Genomic DNA, 26913 nt, shown 5'->3' with positions numbered 1-26913 from the left:
AATTAAACCCTAGGAATTTTCAATTGTTAGAAGTTGGACAGAAGAAAAGGGGCCCACATAGAAGTGAGAAGACAATTGGCCAGAGATAGGAGAAAATGTGAACCATCTCACTGAAGAATAAAAGGTACAGGAAGCATGCATATGCAGAAGTTTCACTAAGAAAGAGGACAGAGAAAGGGGCAGTAGCTGATGACAACTGCTATGTTGAGTCTCAGGATGAACGTTAATTGCTAATGGTAATGATTTAGGGAAAGAGCAGCACTGTTAATATAGGAAACACAGGAAATGACCAAAAGAGAACATTTCTCAAGTGAGAGGGAGGATTCCAGAGGATGCCCCCAGGGCCTTTTGCATATAATTCTGGTTATGGGAATATGAGAATGCTCTGTCTGATGGTTTCTGAAATGGAAAACATTAGATAAGATTATACTCTAAGAATGGAAATAAGGGGAAAAGAATAATGGATTTCAAGTGATAAAAGAAGGTCTGAAGTAGTTTTTATCAGGAAAAAAATGAGAAAACCTACCCACCAGAATAAACTTTTAGAATTTTTAAGCAGTGATAACAGCTGCTTGAGAACTGAAATTGTGAATTTAAAGGATATTCATTCTAATATATGTGATTTTCTCCTGTATTTGGGACCTGGATAAGATAAATAGAAAAGTTCATTCTGGGTTTGAGTTTTGCTACCTGAGGAGAAAAAATGGTTGATGACAAGGGAATTAAAGGTGTTCATGAAAATAATTGTAATATTGAACATGAAAGCAAGGAAAAAACAATAAGAAGGTTGAGAGCTATGAAATAGTAGGTTCACTGGATTGAACTTAATTATTATGGTATAAATTCTTCTGTATGTTGGTTTGAAAGTTGTAGTTAGAAAACACTAAGTAGACATTTGAGATTGTACATGTGACACAGAAAAGGAGAGAGAGGGGGTGAGGCAGAGAAGGAGAACTTAAAAGGATTATTTGACTAGTGACTCGTGAGGTTGGGCAGGAGGCTCTTGAGTTCAAAGCCAGCCTCAGCAATGGCATGTGCTAAGCTACTTGATGAGATCCTGTCTCTAAATAAATACAAAAAAGTGATATGGTATCTTAGAGTAGTTTTGATTTGCATTTCTCTAATTGCTGAAGATGATGAACATTTTTTCATATATTTGTTGATTGATTGAATATCCTCTTCTGAGAAATATCTGTTCATGTTCTTGACCCATTTATTGATTGGGTTATTTGTTTTTTTTGGTGTTTAGCTTTGTGAGTTCTTTATATACCCTAAAGATTAGTGCTCTATCTGATGTGTGAGGGGTAAAAATTTGCTCCCAGGATGTAGGCTCTCTGTTCACCTCACAGATTGTTTCTTTTGCTGAGAAGAAAGTTTTTAGTTTGATTCCATCCCATTTATAGATTCTTGGTTTTAATTCTAGCACCACAGGAGTCTTATTAAGGAAGTTGGGGCCTAATCCCACATGTTGAAGATTAAGGCCTTCTTTTTCTTCTATTAGACGCAGAATCTCTGGTTTAATTCCTAGGTCCTTGATCCACTTTGAGTTGTGTTATGTGTATGGTGAGAGATAGGGGTTTAATTTCATTTTCTTGCATACGGATTTCCGGTTTTAATGCAAATCAAAACTACTCTAAGATACCATCTCACTCCAGTCAGAATGGCAGCTATTATGAAGACAAACAACAATAAGTGTTGGCGAGGATGTAGGGGAAAAGGCACACTCATACATTGCTGGTGGGACTGCAAATTGGTGAAGCCAATATGGAAAGCAGTATGGAGATTCCTTGGAAAACTTGGAATGGAACCACCATTTGACCCAGCTATCCCTCTCCTCAGTCTATACCCAAAGTACTTAAAAACAGGATACTATAGGGACACAGCCACATCAATGTTTATTGCAGCATAATTCACAATAGCTAAAGAGTGGAACCAACCTAGATGCCCTTCAGTAGATGAATGGATTTAAAAAGTGTGGCATATATACACAAAGGAATATTATTAAGCAATAAAAGAGAATAAAATCATGGCATTTGCAGGTAAATGGATGGCATTGGAGAAGATAATGCTAAGTGAAGTTAGCCAATCCCCAAAAAACAAATGGCGAGTAGTTTTCTCTGATATAAGGTGACTGACTCATAGTGGGGTAGGGAGAGGGAGCATGGGAGAATTTGTCAAAACAGACTATCTAAGTTAGATATCTACTAAAGTATCCTTTTGTTTGAGATTTAAATGAAACTACTGCAAAGCTCTCACTCTCCATGCATTGGGAGCTCCATATTTCTCCCAATGTTTTCCAGAGGTTTTTGTGGGTTGATGTAAATTTTGGAATTCTGAGTTACTGCTAGCTCAAAGCTCTTTATGCTGTCCTACATATAATGTCCTGATTGATCCAGATAAGTAATTCACCCCTCTCCTGGATATATCTAAATTCACAGGTGCATGTGCATATGTGTGTGCATGCGCGCGCACACACACACACACACACACACACATACACATAATTAACCTACTATATAAACCTGCTATGTAAACTAAACCTAGTATATTGGTCTATGTGAACTAGACTTCTATGAAGATTTGAGAAGATGAGGGGAATTTATAACATGGCAAAAAATAAGCTTAAGCTTTGATATTAGTTACACCTGTTCTTAAAACATTGTTAGTTATTTGTTTCATCTTCCCTATAATGTAATCCTTATGCATGTTTTAATCCACTCCTTCTACTTTCTCTTTCTTTTTTCTCTGTTTTTCCTATTCTTAAATTCCTGTTAATTTCTTATAAATTGCAAGTATTTCATCTTTTGTCTCCTTATAGCCCTGAGAGCTCATGATTTTAGATTCCATCATCTATACCCAAGTAGCTTATAATAGCATTTTTTAAAAATGAGGCATTTTCCTTCTTGAGAAATTGTGCCAACTATTAAAAGATAAATTTCTACTGCACTTTGGTTAGTGAAAATTGTTCTTGGTCATAAATGAAGGAGAAAAACAAAACAGAACAAAAATATGATATTAGAAACATATTAAGGTCAATTAAAGGAAAGTTGAAGAACAAATCTTGGGGAAATTCCCCCAAGCTCTCGCAGAGATCCCAACATTATAAATTCATGAATGTACTCAGGAATTAACATGAATGTGACTCAGTGTCAACAACATTATTATTTTCCTATTTCAAATTTCCCAGTCCTCGTTGATTGTCCTCATTTAGCTCATGTATCCATCTACAGCTCAATGAGCTCTGCCTAAGGCAAGACCATATAGAACAGTCAAGGCCACGTGCCCACTCCTAAGTACTGGAGCCATTTCCAGGGAATGCAGAATCACTAGGGATTCAGTAGCTACATCAAGTACTCTCTTCCATACTCTTCTCTTACGACTGAACTTTATGATAGTGCTCTTCATTCATTTGAAAGATAATGTCATATATAACTAAAAAGAATGAATTTTAAAATTCCACAAAAATGGGCACAGAATCATATTTTGAGGACGAGGTGGCTCACTTTCTAACTTACCGAAAAACAACGGATATTCACAGGGGGCATGTTCATAAATGGGCCATGAGTGCTGATACACAGAAACAAATAAAAATTTGCTTCTGGGACTCCCTTCTATTACTGTCAGTGATTGGAATGAGGAGCACATGTGAAGTATGTGTAATTTAAGCAAGTAATAAACCCATTTTAGTAAAGACAGTATCCCAGAGACAATTAAGTAGAAACACCCTTAACTGATCATTATGAATATCTCTGGAATGTGGTATGGTATGCTAGTGTTTCGGAATTGTTTTGAGAATAGCCAGCTGGTATTAGAGGCTTTTGCCAAAGAAAGACATATTTTGAATCTATTGTGGTTAAGAAATTGAAGCCCTAAATGAGAGGACAAGGGAAATGTTTTAAAATTATATTAAGCTCTCTCATCTAAGAATTTATATTAGGTCCTTCTTTCATTTTAAATGAGTTTTTGTATTCATTTATCCTTTCTATAAAGAGGATACAGTACTTCTCTTTTTGCCTTTGTAGTAATTCAAGATATGAAAGGAAAAAGAATGTGTAGAATTGCAAAAATGAATATATACTGAGAACTTATTGTGTCAGACAGCGTACTAAGAGTTTTCCATACATACACAAATTATTCTCACAGGCATTTTATGAGTTGGGCACCCTTATGAAGTAGATATACTTATGACTTTGCTTAACGGATTTGGAAACTGAAGCTCAGAGAGACTGAGGAACATTCCCATGCCACACAGCTACTGAGAGGTAGAACCAGCATGTAGACATAGATCCCACTTAGTCCAAATCATGCACTTATTGTCATCAAGCTAAGATGCTCTCATCTTCCTCTCTAAAGTATAGTGCAAAGTGGATGATATTGGGACCAGGATATCATGATTTCTGGATTCTGGTTCTAATTCTGCACCTGCTTTTGTGAGACCTTAAAAGTGTGACCTTTCCCACATATAATAGATGGGGCATTGATAGACCTTCAATAACCCTTCCAGTGATGAGGTTCTGATCTTACAGGCTCTCAAAGACCTCCTTTATAAGCCATATACTTTGAGGACTCTTGCTATTCACAAACACTGTACTTGAGAGGGGTCTTTGGGACTGATTCTCATGAACATAATTCTGCAATTCTGTTTCATTGCACTTTTTCCATGGGAAAAATGTTTTTCAAAGACCACTCCTAACTTGCTGCCTGATGGCACTTGCTTACCTCAAACAATTTGATGCATGGTATGTAGTTATACTCTTACTGTCAGTGCCTGAAATAAATAAGTAAATACATAAGTAAGTAAATAAATACATAATATCTTCACTGGGTCTGATAAAATAAATTCCACTTAAAATAACAAAACCATATCAGAAAAATATATAACACTGTTTGGGGAAGCTCTGGACTGGATATTGAACTTAGACTACTGGCAGACAGTCTATTTTCCTTATAAGAAATGTGATATGGTCCTATGGCTTCAGGAGGATTTTTGTATGTGGAGAAGAAAAGTTAGTAAAAAGGGCAGTCTGTGGTGCCTTTTACTATGCAGATGATAGAAAAAAAACAATCTCAGTCATATTTACAGATGAGTATTTGTCCATTCCAAACTGTAAAATCACCATTCTCATCCCTGCAGGGCCTCTGGAGCCCACTCAGATTCAGAGTGGACTACCATAGGGGAGGATGTTTGGAATTCCCTAAACGGTTTTCTTGTAGCTTGAAAAATTTGGGCTCAGTACAATGGAGGCAACAGAAATGCACCAGAAAGAGCCCTTGAACTTGGATTTAGAAGACTTGAGTAGAATTCCAGTTCTGCCATAATGAAGCCCTGTAACCTAGGACAAGTTATTTAAATTTTCTGATCCCTACTCTATTTCTATTAAAAAGTAAAGACAAAGATCCAAAGGGTTAATTAAAGGAAAAGGAAAAGAGAATAAATATTTATAAGCATCTTCTATATCCTGGTGCTTTTCTCAACCTATCGGATCTATGAAATAAAAATAATTATAAAATTATAAAAAATACCTGAATGACTTTTTTCTCTATTTAATATATGATGGTGTTCATTCCTTTTATAAAATACAGTCAAGGATATCAGGTCAATTGTGGGATTCAAATATGTTACTAAATAATTAAAATATGACTTACATGTCATAATCCAGGTGCAGGGTAGTATGGAGACACCAAGGACTGAACACTGAATTCTATCATAAGAATTCAAAAATGTCTCCCAGGAGATGAATCATGTAAGTTTGGGTTGAAAGATGAGAATTATTTAACAGATAAAGAAAGTGGGACATTTTAAGTGCTTTGAGTAAAGGTCTTAAAGTGATCAGGATTATCATTGGCCTAGAGATCTGCCAATACATGGTAGGTACATAGCATAGTGAGGAAACCCCATACGTTAATCAACTTTTAAGTGCTGTGACCAAAATACCTCAATGAACAACTTAGAGAAGGAAAATTTTATTTTAGGTTCACAATTTCAGCAGTTCAGTCCATGGTGGATTGACTCCATTTCTCTGGAACCAAGGTAAGGCAAAACATTATGAAAGAAGAAAGAAAGCAGCTCAGGATATGGTGGTCAGGAAGCAGAGAGAGAGAGAGGGGAAAGGGCACAGAGAAGATGAACCCTTCTAGGGCATGCCCCCAGTGATTTAATTCCCCAGCCATGCCCCCACCTGCTTAGTTACCACCTGGTTACCACCTAGTTAGTCCTTTCAAACTATGATGTACTGATTATGTTATAGCTCTTACATTTCAATTATCTCACTTTCAAACATTCCTGTATTAACGCAGGAGCTTTGGGGGACATACTTCATATCCAAATCCTAAATTCCAGAAGATTGAATATGGGTCAGTGAAATACTGAGGGCTCAGATTAATCTGAGGCCAGATTATTAAGGCATTTAAATATCAAATTCAAACTTTATCCTCTAAGTAATAGAAATCCATCAGTTTTGTTTTTATTGAAAGAGGTTTATGATGAATATGCATTATACACATGTGAATAGCAGAGATTTTATGGTTTGAAGATTTGAAGTTGGAAGGACATCAATCAAATTTTACTGGGAGGCCATTAGCAAATGGATTAGATACTCTGTTCCTGTGTTACTAATCCTAAGCTTTTCATTACTATGACCAAAATACCTGACAGGGACAACTAAGAGGAAAAGAAGTTTGTTTTGGGCTCAGTTTCAGAGGTTCAGTTCATAGTTGGCCAACTCTGTTTCTCTGGGTCTGAGATGAGGCAGAACATCATGGCAGAGGTGGCTTCTCAACTCATGGAATCTAGGCAGAAGGAGAGCAAGGAAGGGGGTATGTATAAATACAGTCCTGGTCACACCTCCAGTGATTAACTTCCTCCAGCCATGCCCAATTTGCCAAAGTTACCACGTAGTAGTCCATTCAATTTAATGATCCATCCAATGGATTAATCCACCAACGAGGTGACAGCTATTATAATTAATCATGTCATCCCTGATCATTCTTGCATTGCCTAACACATGAGCTTTACTGGGGACATCAAAGATCCAAACCACAATCCTACCTATATTCTGTAGGCTTTGAAATGGAGAGTGTTCTTAATAACACAATGGCAACTATTGAGTCCACAAATTTTATGGAACTTCCTAGTGGAATGCCTTTCTGTTAGGAAATGAACATAGAACTGTGGAATTGGGTTAGGAAATGGAAGAGTCAGAGACTTATTAGCCCTTGAAGGGTAAAGTCAGCATGACTGTGTAACCTAGGGAAAGTCTCTCTGGCCTATACTCTCCCTGCCTATACAGTTAAGCCAGGTCATTTTGCAGATCTTTGTCAGCTTTAACAGTCTAAGATTTATCTCTCAAGACTGTCCCAAGCCTTTACTTATAAGTGTTCTATTTAAAATTGAATCCTTCAATTGGGGCTTCAGTCTTGCTTTTGACCTTCTCACCTATTTGAAAATGTTTGCAAATGTGTATGCATCATCTTAAGAGTCCAGGGTTGGAGGGCCTTTCTCTGCTTTGCAAAGAACATTGCTTATAACTAGGAAGACAAAACCATAAGCCTCCAGCTTGGACTGCATATCTGAATTCTCAATCTGGGGCAACGAAGACAGAAACTGTTGGGTAAGCACTAAAAGGAGCTGAAAATGCCGAAAGAGATTTTACTGTGTGATCTGGAGGTCAGTGCCAAGGAAGTGGTTTGTACATTCTTCAACTGAGCCATGTAGAAATTTATATCAGGCATGAATATGTGATAATTCCTAACCACAGATGCCTCATGGCAGAATGGGAATCTGAACTATGAATCAGTAAGCCAGACTCTAGGCCTACGGTGGGCCTTAGAATGTTCTTTAGTTTCTTAACAGTGAAGTGTGGTTGGCATAAAATTGAAGTAAGAACAAGTGTAAGTGGAAACAGCAAATGGCCTTGGAGTCAGGAAACCCAGGATCAAGCTACAATGCTATTACACATTGCATTTGGCTTCAACAACTCAATTAACCTTTATAAGATTATTTGTATTATGGGTATTACAATAATATCTACTTTATAGGGGTGTTATCAGCTTTACTTTTCAAAATTGATTCATTCATTTATTTATTAGATTGATTCAGCAAATACTCTCTAAGGTCCCATTATGTCAATAAGTTTTGACATTAGAGATACAATAGTCATGAGATATACTGAGTCTAATACTGTTGAATTATGATGCACATATCAAATGTTAATATTTTATATTAGCATAGTGAGTCCAGAAACTATATTCATACCACACAAAGAAAATGTAGTATCTTCCTTTCTATAAAACAGCTCTGGTCTTCTTCAGGTGTTTATTTGCTAACAAAATTGAAAATAAATAGCTATAACAATAAGTTGTATTCTAAACCAAAAAACTTAATCCTGTACTGTCACCAAATAGTCTCTTTATATTGATTTAGTCCTCATTAGGTAAAATTACCAGGTCTCTCAGATTTCTGCTTTCCTCCTCTGTTTTCCTCCACTCAAAAATATCTGGTGGTACTGATCTCAAAGGAAAAAAGGGGACATTGCAATTTTGTATCAACCCGATGGTCTCTGATTTCTCTTTGATCTTGGCTTTGGATTGACTGGCCTGGGTTGCTTTTAGGACAGGATCACCGACATCTTTCAGACATGTCTGACCTTTTGAGGGCATCTATTGCTAAAATCTATTGCTGGTGCCTTATATCCCCTGACTCTCTCTCAACTTATTATGGCCTCAGAGTCCATAAAAGTTTCAGTTTTCCTCTTGTATGTGGTTTATCTCAGGTTAGTCTGCTCCTCATATGAGGACCTCTCACTAGTAAGCTTCCACCCAACTTCTTGACTAACAACTAAGTCCTTTAATAGAGGAGTATAGGAATTCCTAGTTCTTGTTCATACGCCACAACAATCAAGTTGCCATGGGGACAGCGTAGAGATGTCCAATATGATACCTCAATTTGGAGTTATTAGGATGAAAAAATATAAATTATGAAATGCAAAGCACAGAGCAAAAGGCTTTCAAACTATTTATGTTGGGGAGGGAGTGGTAGGTGGGGGAGAGAGAGAACACAAACCCTGCCTGACCCTGAGAACGTTGCCTGATTTCCTGAACTCAATTCATTGCCAGGTTGAATTTATGATCCCTGGCTTAGTCATGCATCCTTTGTGACCTGGGACTGCCTGACCTAACTTTTACTCAAGCATATGTTCCCCTATCCCTTTCTACCAGCCTTCCAATCTTGTTAGAAGTTTAGGCCTCTTGACCCACTGCTAGTCCAGATTTGGTTACCTTCAGATCATAGAGGAACACCATGGTACACCACCCAGATTCTTCTTCAAGATAGAAACATTTTCTGGGAGTGTACTCAGCATATAACCTTCAACTATAAGCCTCTTCAAGGTCTGCCTCAGTTACCAATAAATAGAGTACTAGCAGGAAGGAGTTTGAAGGCCTTGGTAATCTCCATAGTGTGCCCCAGCCCAGTCTTACCTGGAAAATGGTTAGTTGAATCCTTCTGTTAAAACTCTTCAGTCCAACTTGAGACAACTCTGAAAGACCCTGCTAGCTCCACAGCTCCCCAAAGATGCAGTGACGCCATCTATGGGCTTTTACCACAGTTTAGTTATCCCTCTGTCCACTCCTGCTTATTTTCCTTCCCTTTCACAGGTATTGATTCCAAAGCCATTCCTTAAACATCTTGAGTGCTAATGTCCATTTTAGTTTCTGCTTCATGGAAAATCTCATCAGAGACTGGATCCCCTTAGATTGTATCCAGTTCCCAACACTAGTATTGACCTTGTCTGAAAGACCTTGTACTGTCCCTGCCCACACCCAAGAATGAGAGAAGAATGTATGTGTATTCAGGACAAAGACAGAGCTTTGCTGCTCTGATAGCAAAGAATCTAATCCATAGAGCCTTCTCTGCTTTTAGATCATGTTTTAGTAAAGTCAACTGTCAGTTGGACTTTAATGTTTAACTGCCTCTTTTCTTATTGCCTATGCTTTATTTTTTCAGGTCCTGGACCCTAAGGTTCCCAGGCTTAAATCAGACCACTTTTGACTTGAAGGTGTCACCATTTAGAGACAGGCAGCCATTACACAAATAAATAATGGTATAGAGTGATAAGTACAATAAAAGAGGCCGTAAGGAACTTGGCTTATATTTTCCTGGCAACTATTCTGATGATTAAATGAAGCCACATAGCACAATACCTGGCACAGAACAGACAGTCATTAAATCATATTATCTTATTTTGAAAGTTAACAGATTCAGACTCTAAGATGTTGAGTAACTTTTATGAGAACCCATTGGTGGTAAATGGCTAAGCTGTGTCTTGAACGCGAGTCTCCAGATTTACACTCTATGACTATTTGCTCTATGCACTTTGCTTCAAGAGGGTATTTGTGCGTATGCACATCCATGTCTCATACCTTTCATGTATAAGACATGGATGTGCATATGCATGCACATGCACATCCAAGAAACCAGTATTTTTTTCAGACCTGAACTTTTGAGAAACTGACTGCCTCCTTCACAGTTTGGGTATACCATATACCTGGTTTCAGGCAAGTTCCTTCAGTCTTTGCTGAAATGAGCCTAGCAACTGGGCAATATATTTTTTTTTCACATTCTATTTCCCCTTCATGCTTAGTGAGATGCAGAGAAGCATCAGACCAAAGCAGTGACATTTATATGAAAAGAATCCGTTGTGTTCTTTGTAAGGAGTAGCACATAGCCCTAAGCCATATTGCTTTTCATTTGATTTTCTCTGGGAGGCTCTGGCAAGAGCTTGGCCCACTGGAGGGAGTTGCCTTGAGTCCTCATGCTGGAAATTATATTCTGCAATTAAAATCAATAGCAAAAGACACACAACAGAAAGGTCATAGAACACAACAGAAAACCATTGAGTAGCATATTTCTAGGTATCAAAATAGATTTTTGAATCCTTTTTTTAATCTACAAATGCCTAAAGCTATCCTTGGGAGAAAGGTAGTGTGCCCCAGTCCCAGTTTTACATGGAAAATGGTTAATTAAAGAAAAATCCTTCTGTTGAAACTCTTCAAGGCCCAGTTTCCAGCCCAACATTACCCTTTTAAACTCTTTGACCATCCTTGTGATATTAAGTCAGTGACAGGTTGGAATGAATTCCTAGCCCTGGAGAGTTGTTCATAGCCTGTGTCCTGAAACCTTTACTTTAGCCTAACAGTGCTCCATTCCTTACATGACTCTTGGAATCCCTGCTTCCTGAGATATTGCTACGACTATACTATACTTTTGCCCTTTAGATCTAATATGTTACTCTTCTGGCATTTCCTTCCTTAATATCATTATCCGATTTCAAGTCTTTAATGCTCCAGCTATAGTCAAAACAAACTTTTCCCAGAACTTTCTACAGTTTAACCAGAAAACCCAGGATTAGACCTAATTCCATGTCCTCTACTCCACATGCATTCCTGGGTGATTTTTTTTCCTCCTTTGTTTAATACAAAACTTTTTGTTCTGATCTTTTGCATAGGCCACGCAGAGAGTACAAATAAGGGTACTCATGTTTAATTCTTGCAGATTATAGTTAATTGTAAACCACTCATTTTATCCATGGGTAAAGTGACTTATCATATTGTAAGAAGTCAATGACTGAGCCTAATTCAATCCCAAATCTGCCTCCCAGATCCATGCCACTGCAATACAGCTACCTCTCTGTGTCTTGAAGAGGTAATATCATAGTTCCATTATAGCTATAACCTGCTAAATTTTTAAATAATATTATGTCCATAGATTCAGGGGGTATATTATACAGAATGTGCCTAAGAAACATGCATAAAAGACTCTTTTGTAAGCCTAAGAGAAGCAGATCCTGTTAAATAATTTCTTAGAGCCAAAGGCATTCTAGTCTTTTCCTCAAGTACTTGTGACCTTCATGAGTAACCTCCAGGTGTATCAGTGAATCAATCTTCTGGTTTGTTTATAAACTTTGTATCAAAGTATAATATACACACATAAAAATGCACATATCCTCACTGCAGTTTGATGAATTTTCAGTCTGAATACAGGTAAGGAATCTGCACCAATTTTGAAAAATAGTATCACTGGCATCTCAGAAACAGTTATTTATGCTTCCCCCATCCCAAGGATTACCATTATGCTGACTTATTCTCACAATTATTTTATCCATTATACCATCGATGGCATTTGGGTACTTTCTAGTTTTGTGTATTGCAAATAGTATTGTAATAATGGTATTTTATATGTCTTTGGAACAAATATATATATGCACTTTTATTGGGAATATATATAGAAATTGAATTAGTCATTAAACAGTATGTTGTGTTAGATTCTCATTGCTGCTGTAACAAATTGCTACAAACTTATTGCTTAAGATAATATAAATTTATTCTCATTGTTTTGAAGGTAATAAGTCCACAATAGTCCCTCCCTACTGATATTTCTGATAAGAAGGAAAAAAAATTTAACTGATTCCTATCTTATGATGAAATGTATTGCCTTATGAAGTAGTAAACTTTTTGTCACTACAGATATTTAAGCAGAGGTGAGATAAACATTTTTTGAGGCAAATTATATAGGTGCTTTCTTATAAGAAGTCAGGGATTTGAAGTTGAGGATTGAGATTTTAGTTTTAGCACTTACTGTGCAAACATAAGAAAGTCATTTAATTTCTATTAGCTCTTGTTTCCTTATTTTTATAATGTAGATATTACTCATATTATGCATTTGAAGCAAGGTCAAATTCTCCATTCTGCATGTCAGCTAGTCACATAACCACACCTGTAACATGGAGATATTTTAACATAGTTACCTGCATTTGTTATAACATTGTTTATACTATACTATAATGATGTATTTATTTACTGTCCCTCGAATAAGCTTTAAAATTATATAAATGCAAGTATTTTGTGTGCTATATTTTCTACTATATTTTCAATGCTTAGCAGAGCAAATTGCACATAGGAGGTGTGCAATGAATGAATATTATTCCTGTCACAGGAACACTGTAAGAAACTAGTAAGATATTGGTGATAAAAGCACATTTTAAATTTCATAACACACTTTCAAGATAAATTGTGTTATTCTTATCATAATTATCTCAATGATCTAGGCAGTAAGTGTCTAGGTCAGTGACTGAAGCAGACTGTGGCCCCCTCGTCAGGGAAAGACACAATGAGAGGACTGACACCTGTCCCTCTGAATTTCTCTGGAGGAATATGGTATGCTCTCTACAGGACACTATTTCTGCCTCTCTGAAGAACAGCTCTAATTACTGGTGATAATTAGTTGCAATTTAATGTTCTTAGGGCAATTTGTAGAGGTGCAAATTGTGTCTAGTCTCTCCAGGATTTTATGGTCTTTCCCTTGATCTCTGATCCAGTCTCACTTCTTGTGAAATTAGAATATAGGAAAGAAAAGATGCCCTAATGAGATAAAAACCTAAAGGTCATCTTTACAAAGAGCCTGTCCTTCACTGCTGTCTACTGTGGAGTAAATTTCAGTACCATTCAGGTGGCTGCAAGCAGCTGAACTGGCAGAGCAACATTCAAAAAATGAGAAACCCATTCTTTTATACCTTCAACAAATTTTTGAAAATTTTCTTTGTGCTAAGCTCTGTTGAATACTAAGAATGCAGAGGTGACCATATATGGGCCACATGCCATTAAGTTAGTTGCAGTCTAATGGGAAACATAATAAGAAAACAGAAAATTGCAAGGTATCTGATGATGATTCTAGAAAGAGGAACACACACACAAAAAAGAATTGATAATGACAACTAATATTTATTATACAGGTACTAGTCTAGATGTTTTATATCCATTCTCTAAAATTTTTTAAATAATAAAAATTATATTTTTAGGCCTTTTCATATAAGGACAGTAAGGCTCAAGGAAGAAATTGGAAAGAAAGAAGCACATTTTTGTGATTACAAAGTTAGAGGGGACAGTATGATCCTCCAAGCTTAGAACAAATAGAATGTCTAGATAGGTATGGATCTATATTGGCCCAAAACTACATAGCAAATTTAAGAAAATCAGCCCAATTAATCTGCATTGGACTTGTCTCCTATTTTTTTTTCCATTTCCTGAATTTATACCTTTTTACGAACATCATCTTTCACTTTAAGTTTTTGGACCCTCTTTGTATTAGTCAGGGTTCTCCATCAAAACTGAACCAATAGATTATATAGATGGATATTTACTATAGCAATTAAATCATTGGATCATGAAGGTCAAGAAGTCCTGTGATCTGCCATCTGCAAGTTAGAGAACCAGGAAAGCCAGTGGCATAATTCAATCCAGTTCCAAAATTCTGATAACTACTAGAGAAGTTGATGATCCCAGTTTTAGTCTAAGACCTTAGACTTCAGGGGCTTATAGTATAAGTCCTAGTCTGACTTCAAAGACCAACAGCCAGGAATGCTACTGCCTGCAAGTAGAAGATGGATGTCCCAGCTTAGATAGGAAGAACAAATTCAGCCTTCCCCTTTTTGTTCTTTTTAGGTTCCCGGTGGTTTGGCTGATGCCCACTTTTACTTATCAGGGTATTGGTGATCTTTTCTCAATCTGCTGATTGAAATCTCTTTGCAAACAAGAGATTTTACTATCATGTCTTCTGGAAACACTTTCACAGACACACCAGGAAACACACCCCAAAATAATGTTTTAACAGATATCTGGAAATGCCTTAGCCCAGTCAAATTCACCATCAGACTCTTGAAAACCAAAGTAGGCACAAGTAGAGTATCCCTTATTTAAAATGTTGGAATATTAAATGTTTCCGATTTTGAAGATTTTGGATTTGGGAATATTTTCATAGACTTTAGCAATTGAGCATCCCTAATCAGAAAAATCTGAAGTCTGAAATATTTTGAAACATTTTGAATTTGAGAGCTTCAAATCAAGGACATTTGATCTGTAGCTGAAAAGAATTTGGGATTTAGAGTCCAAAGGGACAAAATGATGGTCTCAAATTCACCAAAATCTGCTTGATCTTTTTTTTTTTTTAATTTCTAGGTACTTTTCTCTCACAGCTTTTAAAATTGTTTCTTTGTTCTGAATTTTTGGCAGTTTAACTATAATATGTCACAGAGAAGTTCTTGTCTGGTACTATTTGGAGTTCTAAATATCTCCAGTTCTTCTATGTTCATCCTCTTCCCAAGATTAGGGATTTTTTTAATATTATTTTACTGACAAAGTTTTCTATGCTATTAATCTGTGTTTTTTTTTCTTTCCTTCCTCAAGGCCTATGATTCTTATGTTGTTTTAGAACTTTTTGTATTCTGTTCATAGTTTCTGATTTCATCTTTTATTATTATCTGAATGTTGTAATTCCTGTACCTTATCTTCTAGAATTGATATCCTTTCTTTTGATTGATCTAATCTTCTGTGAGACTCTCAACTGATTTTTTGTTTGATTAATTGACTGCTTCATTGCCAAGATTTCTGATTATTTTTTTCAGAATTTCTATCTACTTTTTGAAAAGCTATTTCATATCTTGTATCTTCTCCTTTAGCTCATTCTTTAGATTCTCTTTTAATTCACTGATCATTTAAAAAATCAACCATTTGAATTCTTTGTTGCACATTTCCTCCACTTTATAGCTCTGGATTCAGTTGTTGGAGAGTTTTGAACATTCAGAGGCATCATATTGCCTTGTTTTTCCATGTATCTGTATTTCTACATTGAGATTTGCTCCTCTATGGGATGGAAATCTATATTACTGTTATATGAGTCTTTTAAATGAGCTGCTTTCCGTTTGCTGAGTTTTCAAGCTGGAGGTTCATCTCAGCCTCAAAGCACTGACTCAACATGTTCAAATCACTATGTTTGATCCCCAGCTCTTCTTTGAGAGGAGAAAATAGCCACCAATAATAGCAACAGCTTAACAGAAACATAAAGTAAAAACCTATTAAAAATATTTTCTATCATTTCATTAATCAAAGAGAATAAAGAGAAAGTGAAATTATACAGAATCAGCTGAAAAAGCAGGTAACAGAGAAAATAAAATTGATATTGAATTACATAGAAAATAGACTGAAAAGGAAATTAAAGAGAAGGAGAGAAAATAAAAAATGAGGGGGAGGCAAGAGGTACAAAACAAAAACAAGAGGAGAAAGCAGAAAAAGAAAGCAACAGAATACCTTATTGAGCAGAAAAAAGATACATGGATATGTGTAATTAATGAATTAAAAACCCTTAAAATTATATAGAGATATCAAATAGCAAGTAGGTGATGAGAAGCCAAAAGATCAACATAGGAAACAATATAGGTGAAATTTTTTAAAAATATGAAAAACCAAAATTCTTCTTGCTGAAGTGTTAAACACATAGAGACTTCTTTCAGATGCTTCTAGTTTTTAAATCACAAGCCTTGTATGCATATCATCTGATTGGCTCTGAGCATGGAGATAGCATCTGAACTACTCGGTTCTGTGTTGGTTTGGGGGGTTATGTACTTGTCTGTTTGTTTGTTTCCCTCATGACTAAATCAGTCCCTGTTTAAAACAAACAAAAACAAAAAACAAAAACATGTGGAGGTCAGCCACTATAACCTTTAATTTAGTATTTGTCTGTCCTTCTCCTCATCTAGAGCAAATCTAGCCAGCTCTGGGTGTTTTGCTCTGGACCTATGAACTGGTAAGATACCTGGGGACTATCATTCCCAGATTGGCAGACAGATCCTTCTCTGGTGCAGGTGAAAGTTTTTTGTACTGTTTTGTGGGGATTCTTTATGTGGGGGGGAGAATTATGAAGTCTTTATCCAGCCCTCTTCATCTAGTGCAAATGTAGGTGACTGGAAATTCCACAGTTTTCTGGGAAATTGTAATTCCCTTGGATTTGTAGAGGGTCTAGTGCTGAATCTTCTGCCTAGAAGACCAAACCCTCTCTGGCATGAAGAAGAGTGCTTTCTGTGCACTAGGGAGACTTCACTATGAAGGAACAATCACTATACACTTGGGTGGTAGAGTGGGTTCAGCTCAATTTCTTCTGCCAAGCAGTGAGTTTTGCTAGCCTTAGCTAAGTTGAGGCTCCATTGGTGTATATGGAAAAAGCTTCAAGAAAAAGCTGTCAAGCCAGTTATAAAGAAAAATCCATCAGAATTACAACCTATTTCTCAGCATAAACTCTAAAGTCTGGGAGAGCACGGATTGATGTATTTAAAGCCCTTAAAGTAAACTATTACAACCAGATTAGTATATCTAACAAAGTTATCCTTCAAAATCAAAGAAAATATAAAAATCTTCCATGATAAGCATAAATGAAAGGAATTCAAGACCACTAATCTTACACAGCAGAAGATACTAAAAGTATTCCTACACAGAAGAGGAAGATAAAAATAAACCAATGAGCACAGAAGAAATAAACCATATTAGAAAAATAAGTAAGAAAATATGAATCAGGACTGATTCAAACATTAGAGATAAAATAGAATGACAGGAAATAACATATAACTCTCTATAATAACACTCAAGGTACCTGGTCTTAATTCTCCAATTAAAAGACATAGACTGGCAGGGCACAGTGATGCATAGGCCTGTAAGCTCAGTGACTTCAGAAACTAAGGCAGGAGGTTCACAAGTTTGAGCAACTTAAAACGACCAGCCTTTGGAACTTAAAAAACCCTCAAGTCCAAAAAAAAGGCAGGGGAGGGGAGATATAGTGCAGTGGTAAAGCACCCTTGGGTTCAATCCCCAATACCCTCCCTCAAAAAAAAAAAAAAAAAAGACATATTGGCAAATTGTATTAGAAAGTAAGAACCAATTATATTTTTACTCCAATAAATATTCCATAAATATACTTAATAGGCAAAAGCCATCCACAGACTGAAAGTGAAAGGACAGAAAATTATACTCCATACAAATGGAATCTGAAAGCAAGCAGGAGTAGCCACTTTATATGAAACAAAGAAGACCTCAAGCCAAAATTATTAGGAGAGACAATGAAGGTCATTACATGTTGGTAAAGTGAACAATCCAACAAGAAGTTATGGTGATTGCAAATATTTATGCTCCAAACGTTGGGGTACCAGATTTCATAAAACAAACATTCCTAGATATAAAGGCACTGATAGACCTCAATACAGTATTAATGGAAGATTTCAATATACTTCTCTAATGAATGGGTAGGTCATCCATAAAGGAAATCAACAAAGACTCATCAGATTAAAACCCTACTACAGATTAATTGGACTTAACCAATACCTAAAGAATATTTTATCCAACAAATAACTGAATATTCTTTCTTTTCAGTTGATCATAAAACTTTCTCCAAAATTGATCATATATTGTCATAAAGGAAGTCTTAGCAAACACAAAAAAATAGTTGAAATAATCTCTTGCATTTTTTTCAGATCATAATGGAATGATATTAGACAACAAGAAGAAAAGCTCCTGAAACTATACTAATACATGAAGACTGAACAATACATTTCAATGAAAAGGTCACTGAAGAAATTAAGGGGGAAGTTTAAAAATACCTAGAACCAAATGAAGATGGAAATACATCTCTAGGATACAGGAAAAGCAGTACTAAGAGGGAAGTTTATGTCTATGCATAACTATATGAAAAAAAAACCAGAAATATCAAATAACAACCTAATTATGTATCTTAAGGTCTTAGAAAAACAAGCAAAATTCAGTACTAAAGCTAGTAAAAGAAAAGAAACAATGAATATTAGAGTCAAAATTTAAAAAACTAAAAAAATGCAGATCAATTTTTGTAGATTCTTTGAAAAAAAAAAATGTTGTTAAAATCCCAGCCAAACTAACCAAGATAAAGAGGAAGGAGACACAAATTAATAAAATTAGAGGTGGAAATAAGATATTACAATGGACACAACAGAAATCTACAGGATCAATAAGAATACTTTGAAAAATTAGACTCCAGTAATTTAGAAAATCTAGAACAAATGGAAAACATTTCTAGAAATACAGTCTACCAAAAATGAACCAAGAGGAGATGGAAAACCTAAACAAACAAATTACAATCAATGAGGTTGAAGCAGTAATAAAAAGCCTCTGAACAAAGAAAAACTCTGGACCTGATTGGCTCAGCTGAATTTTGCCAGATCTTTAAAGAAGAACTAATCTAATAATGCTCAAATTACTCTATGAAATTTAAAGAAAGGAAATGCTCCAAACTCATTCTACAAAGCCTGTATCATCTTGATACTCAAACCAGATAAAGATACTTTAAGAAAACTGAAGACCAACATCATTGATAAACACAGATACAAAAGTCAACAATAAAATATTAGCTAATAATAGTCAACTACATCTTAAAAATACTATACACAATAATCAAGTTAGTTTCATCCCAGGGATACAAGAATGATTCAACATATGCAAATTAATAAATGTTATAGACCACATAAATAGAATGAAGGGCAAAAATCACAACAAAAACATCTCAACAGATGCAGGAAAATTCAATATACCTTCATAATAAAAACACAGAAGAAGCTAGGGAGAGAAAGTATTTCCACCAACATAATAAATGATAGATATGGCAAACCCAGAGCCATATAATACTGAATGGGGAAAACCAGAAAGCATTCTCACTAAAATTAGGAACAAGGCAAGGATGTCCACTCTCACCACTCCTATTCAATATAATACTTGAAATTTTAGCCAGAATACCTTGGCAAAATAAAGAATTAAATGACATATAAATAGAAAATTAAGAAGTCAAATTATCCCCATATGCAGATGATATGATACTTAGTAGAACCTTATAATTCCATCAGAAGATTTGTAGAATTCATAAACAAATTCATCAATATTTCAGAATAAAAAAATCAACATACAAAAATCAGTAGCTTTTCTGTATACCAAAAATGAATCCTGTGAAATCAGAAGCTGAGCATGATGGTACAGGTAATCCCAATGATCGAGAAGGTGAGAAAGGAGGATTGCAAGTTTGAAGACAACCTCAGCAACTTAGCAAGACCCTAAGCAACTTAGTGAGACCCTGCCTCAAAATTAAAAAAAATAAAAATAGCTGAGAATGTAGTTCAGTGGTAAAGTGCCCCAAGTGCCCCTGAGTTAAGTCCCCAGTACCTCCCACCAAAAAAAATCCAGGAGTTGTGTCCTTTTCATATGGCACGCTCTTCCTATTTTTTATGGGATTAGTCACTCCAGGTCAAAGTGATTTAAAATTATCAAATATATCCTGAATGTTTGCAATGCATATTTTTGTTGTTTTATTTTTTTAAGAGAGAGAGAGAATTTTTTAATATTTTTCTTTTAGTTTTCAGCAGACACAACATCTTTGTTTGTATGTGGTGCTGAGGATTGAACCCAGCGCCCCACTCATGCCAGGCGAGCGCACTACCGCTTGAGCCACATCCCCAGCCCCTATTTTTGTTACTTTAAATGAGTTAATTTGTTTTACATTCCCATGAGTTTTAGGGTAGTATGTAGTAATTATTTAATGAAGGAGTTAAATAATTAATTGAACCCATTTTTCTATTAACATTATAATGGCACTCCCATTAATATGAAAATATGAATGTGTCTTAGATAACTTTCCTTTGACATTATAATGACTATATTAAAATTTCAGATATAATAATGAAATTCTAGTTATTTTAGAGAAACAATTAAAAAAAACTATACGTAATGCTCTGGAAGAATTGTGGGATGTTCTTGAAGTACTAAAAAGGAATTTTCAGAAAAGTTGATTTAAAAAAGCACATACCTTTCATTAAATTTGGCTGTAAGTACAAAATAATAATCATTTAAGTAGACTTTTTTGTTTTAAGCATTGCAGTGATCAAAACAAAAGTTGTCAGATTGAAACACACAATTGATGATTTAGACAAAGGGATTGAATCCAAATTCAGAGTTAAAAGTTAGAGTTAAAGCTTTCCATGACTTGTTTAAGTGCGTGCACAGGATATGTTTCACTTGTCTCTCCTGTTCTTTCCCAACCTTTTGCAATTTGTCTTTCACCTTGCCTCCTGGCTGTGTATAGATCACATTCATAGACTGCCTTGACCTGTGTTTCAACTAAATAAGGGTACCACCTAAAGATCAGCAAGAGGGAAAAATAAAATCATGAGATTTTCTTCTCCATTTTCCTCCCTGAGGGGCTATACTGCCGGCCTATGTCCTTTGATTGAAAGTCATAGTTGCTGTAAGTGGCTTTCTCAGTACAGACTCTCAGCTTTCAGTGTGTAATAACCACTCTTTCTGCTTTCCTCTTCTTGCCTTGAGGTGGTATCTGACCTCTTGGTTCAACACTATACCTCCAGGTTTCCTATACTCCACTCCACTATTGAGTCTTGCTTTAAACTCTCCTGGAACATTTGCTAGTTTGAGTGTACCATATAGTTTCTTGTTGGAACCTATTAAGCTTTATATGGTGTTTTGTTTTGGGTTTTTTGTTGTTGTTGTTTGGTGCATTTTTTTCCCCACAAAAATCATGAAATTGTGTCAGTTCTAGTGTAGTAAGTTTTTTTTTATCATTAGTTGTTCAAAACATTACAAAGCTCTTGACATAACATATTTCATACATTTGATTCAAGCAGATTATGAACTCCCATTTTTACCCCGTATACATATTGCAGATTCACATCGGTTACACATATTGCAGATTCATATTGGTTACACATCCACTTTTTTTACATACTGCCATACTAGTGTCTAGTGTATTCTGCTGCCTTTCCTATCCTCTACTATCCCCCCTCCCCTCCCCTCCCCTCCCCTCCCCTCCCCTCCCATCTTCTCTCTCTACCCCATAGTGTAGTAAGTTTTATGTAAGTCCCATTATCTTTGTAGACTTTAATTGGAGATTATAATTTCCAATGAAGTTGTTGTGAGTATCAAATAAACTAAATTGTGTAAAGCACTTAGCATAATTACTGATATATAGTAGATGCTCAGAAAATACTTGTTTCCTCTTTCCTTCTTTGTTTGAACTGTTTAGCACTGTATTTGTCAAAGGAGAATATATGATTTGGGGGAGTTGATGGAGCAGACAAAGCTTGGGCAAATGTGACAGTGAGCTTTCAGCCAATGGGGAAATTTAAGTATGGCTCTGTGCTAGTTGGCAAGGATGCTAAATGTGATATCTAAAATGAAAAGCCAGATTAGATGAATGGAGATTTCACTCTCTCGCCCCATTTCCACCATTTTAAAAGAAGGACTCAGGGTCTGGGGATATAGCTCAGTTGGTAGAGTGCTTGCCTCACATGCACAAGGCCCTGGGTTCAATCCCCAGCACCACCACCAAAAAAAAAAAAAAAAAAAAAAAAAGGACTCAATTATGTTGTTTGTATTCTTCAGTAGTTCCCACACTGTAATGGTGAGGATTTCAAAATAAGCTTGCTCTTTGATCTACTCAACCATCTTCGACTTGACTCTACTTTCCTTTTAATAGGACTTTAAATGTGTTCTTGCATCCTTGAGTCTGGATGGGTCCAAACATATCTCATTCACCTACTATACTACCATTTGATATTCATGTTCATTTTAATTTATTAATATATTTTTACAAAAATTATGTGTCAGGCCTTGTGCAGACCCTGTCAGTAGATAATTATTAATCACTTTCCATATCCTGGGGATTCAACATAAATAAGATATACAAAGTCTTTTTTCTCATGAAGTTTTCATTCTGGTTGTTGAGACACACAACAAAACAAAAATAAACTAGAATACCACATGCTAGGAATAGACATAAAGACAAGGGAGGCAGCTCCCTGGGGAGATAAGGAGTTATGGAAGAAATATTTAAGGTCGTGTGGATAAGCATATTAGAGAGAATTCTGAACAAAAATTCAAACAAAATAAGGAAATTAACCATATAAGATCTAGAGGAGAACATTCTATACAGAGGGAAAAGCCTGTAGTAAGACTCAGAGAAAAAGAACAAGCAAGAACAGCCAGAATAACTGAGAAGAGTGGGGAAGTGTAAGAATGAAATCTGAAAACTATCCAGAAATTGAGTCAGAAGTAGAACTTTGAGGCCTGTGTTAAGGACTTTAGATTTTGCCTTAAATTTTCAATGGAAAGCTATTGTGATTTATATGTTTAAAACATCATTTTGACTGCTAGGTAGAGGCTAGACTAAAGGGAAAGAGCAATACTGAAGATAGGGAGGTCAACTTTGTCTGCTCCATCAACTCCCCCAAATCATTTTTAGGAGAAAGATGGAGAGAACTTCAGAAGGGAGAACTAAGGGAGGCTGCCATAGTGGCCTAGCAGAAAGAAAATAATGGCCTACGAGAAACCATACTGTGACATCTATAGTGGTCTGGGGAGAGCTGGAGGGAATTTAAGGAAGAGAGCCAAAAATGTATTTTTATTCAGGATATATTTTTGAGGTAGTATCTGAGGTAGATTTAATATAGGGTATGAGAAAGAGAGGAAGCAAAGATGGATGACTACTAGGATTTGTGGCTTGGTGACTGGTTAGTGTCATAGAAGGAAGAAAATCAAGAATTCTACCTCAGACTATTTAGGTTTGAAGTGCCCATGAGACATTTATGAGGTCTGTTGGACAATTAAACAAACATCTGGATCTCAGGAGAAAGGTAGAACATGAGATATAAATTTGGAAGTTAGCTGCATGTTATTGGATTTTAAAGGCCCAAGATTGGATTAGAACATAGCAAAAAGAAGATGGTACATATTCTGGGCCTTTCAGAAACTCATAGTCCCTGATTTTCTCCTCCCCTACTATGTGAGATTCTTTGGAGACAGGGCCATTTGAAGTTTGACATTTCCTTAGCCTATGGCACAGAGTATTGGTCAGAAAGAAATGTAGCATGGTGGTCATCTATTCAGGTTTGGAATCAGCCACATCAGAATTTTGATTAAAACTCTACTATTGGTCAAGTGTTTGACCTGTGGAAAATTACTTAAATTATTTAAATCTGTTTTCTCATTATTAAAAGGGACTTCCATGTCCCTTTAATTTCATGTAACAATGACTGTAACATCACAAGCCATTAGTAAATGCTGTTAATATTAAAATAATCATGCTGTTAGAATTAGGAACTTACTCTTCCTTCTCTCCTTCTTTTTCTTCCTTTTGATCATCTTTGGAGTTGAATAATTTTGGAAGCAAAATGATTGCTTCTCTAGCTCTTTATAATATCTCATTTGATGCAGAGTGCAATTCTGGTTTTAGAACTGATATTATTCTTAGTTACTGTCTATTTACATAGATTATATCTTCATGTGTTTAACATCTTAAACTCTTCTTTTGTAAAGAAATTAACTTGGAAAAACTGTTCTTGCTCAAAGGGTGAGTGATTTTGAAACTCAACAGTTCATAAGAAGCCATCATCTATATGCTTGGCTAATTTTATTTCAATTCAACATGGAATATTCAACATTCAGTTTGAAGGTGCATCTGTGTTTTTAATAGCAACTGTGATTTTAAAAAATGTTCATATGAAGTATAATTTTGTAAGTAAAATCATATTTCAAATGAGAGATTATATGTAAAACTGCACATAGAATATATTGTATGTCTGATGAATTTAAATCAGGAATGTTCATGCATATAGTGCATAAGGATTAGTGAGATGATGGTGATGGTTTTAAGTATTTCAATGGTAAAGTATTTTATGAAGAAAAAATCTTTTTGTATTTATTTATTGATCCATCCATTTATTCATTCATAGTCAATTTAAGCATCCAGTATGTGGTAAAAATTGGTTGTGTCAAGACAATATAGAAAGCTCACTCTTCTCAAGTAGTTTCTAAGAGAGGGGACACATTCACTGAAGTGATGTGGATGTTATGATAAAAATATCTTTAGCAAATTATGGACTGAAGCACCTAAAGAATTTTAAAATAAGTCACACCCATGCATATAATTGGGTGGGTGCATTCTCTCTAGCTTGAAGTCTCTCTGTAATTTATTCTTGCCAAAGAGAGATCACTAACAAGCATAAAAGAACTGGTACTTTTTAAAAAAAAAAAAAAAAACTGGTAGTTTTTGACCAAGGGAAGAGAAGTGCTTGTCACTGACTGTGAATGAAGGAAGTGCTTATTTCCTGGTGTTGTCTGGAATGGCAACAATGAGTACCTAGAGTAGTATGGGAAGCTTTTAAATATTTAGTCTGTGCCAAGCCAAAATTGAGGTATCTGTGTATTTAACTTGATAGAGAAATGAATTATACATGAACATCTTTTCCCATCATTTGCTGTATGTGTGTTGACCAACGTCCCATCATTCTCTGGGAAGCACATGCCATGGGGATTGCTGCAATGTCCTACAGACAATTTACCTTTACCGTTTTCATTCCATATGTTGCTTTCTCTTCACTGTTTCTGCCTCTTTATTTATTTAAACATAATCACTGAACAGGGAACTTTTCCACACTCCCTTTTTTTAAAGTGGAGTTTTAGAGCTCAGGTTGAATGCACTTTCTAGTGAATAGTTATTCCAAGATTTTGTCTTTTTGAAGAATAAGAAAATCCTTGACCAGCTCAATACAGTAGCCAACAATTCCAAAAATATTCAACTATAATGAAAAGAGAAGATATATTGTTTTATTTAAAATTGAAAGTTGAAAAAATATTTGCCAATTTGTTAGAGCATTAGATCAGATCCTGTGTTTTTTTCCATGAATAATTTTGGACCTATCCACATGTCCCCCCCCCCCGCCTTTAGCCATCTATCTAGATATCAGAGTTTGTGGGGATTTGTTGTTGTTTATTTTTGTTTTGTTTTGTTTCTTTGTGTTTTATTGTTGTTTGGTTTTGTCTGTAATTTTCTAAAGAGAATATCAAGGGTGATAGATGGCAACTGAGTAAGATACTCCAACAATCTCTCCCTACAGAAAAAACAAGTTGTATTCATGTACCAAACTATCATTACAAAAAAATATGGAAATCAGGTGAGAGAATACAGTGCCTGCTTTTAGTACACACACACACACACACAAACACACACACACACACACACACACACATATGCACACACAGAGAGAGGCATTGAAGAAGGCAGGCAGGATAGAATTTCCACATCATTCCCCTTCCCTAATTTCAAGTATTCCAGCATGGAGTGAGACACCTCTTGCTTGGGGGAGGGAGAGGGAGAGAGAATTATGTCTAGGCCTCAGACTTGAAACCCAGTGCCAGGCCAGTTATGTTGAAACCCAGTGCTGGGCAAAGCCCCACAACCCCTATCACCAGGTCGATACGTATGGACTGTGCTCCTGGAAGTATGTAAGTGCATTACACCAGGCTGCAAAGAGATTGCCTCCAACAACCCTCCTCCAACTTCAGATGGCAGTATTGGGACCAGGACTCCATCCACTACAAAGCTTTGTTTCAGAGCCCAGTGGTATGACTAAGCACTTGTAGAAACTGAAGCCCCCTTAGGCAGGCTACAATTCACAGATCCTGTAGATCAGCTCTATCATCAGGCAGAGACCTGTATACCTAAAAGATAGATCCAAGTTTCAGCCATATCAGTTCTAGCCTTTGAGTGGGCCTTGGGAATACTCACCCTCCTCCTAAGACTGTACAGGCCCCTGAGGCTATGAAAGTCACACATGACCCAGTTTAGCACAATCCTTGGTGACTAAAGGATTATTTCCACTATCTATTCACCACTGTTGGGCAGCAAGGTATGACCAGGCCAATGTTCACAGCTAGATCTCTAAAGCTTCCTTGGCACTAGGCATCTCAATGGGACAGTCTTCTGTTTTGACCTGCATTACTGCTAACTATAGTGGTGTGGGCCTTGGTGTAACCCTGGGACTGTTCCGGTTCTTGTGGCTATAAGACTCAGATATATGGGCTGGGGATGTGGCTCAAGCAGTAGCGCGCTCGCCTGGCATGCGTGTGGCCCGGGTGACCCAGCTTATCATTAGCTCTTGGTGGCCAAGGTCTGTCTGCCTTTACCAACTTACAACAATCATGGGCAGTATAGCATGTTGTATATACCCATTT

At 36.1% G+C, this 26913-nt stretch overlaps 1 protein-coding gene and 1 non-coding gene across 2 annotated transcripts in view; both read left to right on the top strand.

Annotated features, from left to right (window-relative positions):
• Window positions 1-26913, top strand: part of Agbl4 (AGBL carboxypeptidase 4) — a 1244450-nt gene that overhangs the window by 666233 nt on the left and 551304 nt on the right. The gene's annotated exons all lie outside the window — the stretch shown is intronic.
• Trnav-cac (transfer RNA valine (anticodon CAC)) lies at window positions 22155-22227 on the top strand. The gene has a single exon. It is a non-coding gene; the product is annotated as a tRNA-Val (tRNA).

This window comes from Marmota flaviventris, chromosome 10 (genome assembly GCF_047511675.1).
Source record: "Marmota flaviventris isolate mMarFla1 chromosome 10, mMarFla1.hap1, whole genome shotgun sequence".
NCBI lineage: Eukaryota > Metazoa > Chordata > Mammalia > Rodentia > Sciuridae > Marmota > Marmota flaviventris.
The sequence above is the reverse complement of the archived record's forward strand: the minus strand, read 5'-3'. Positions and strand labels throughout refer to the sequence as shown.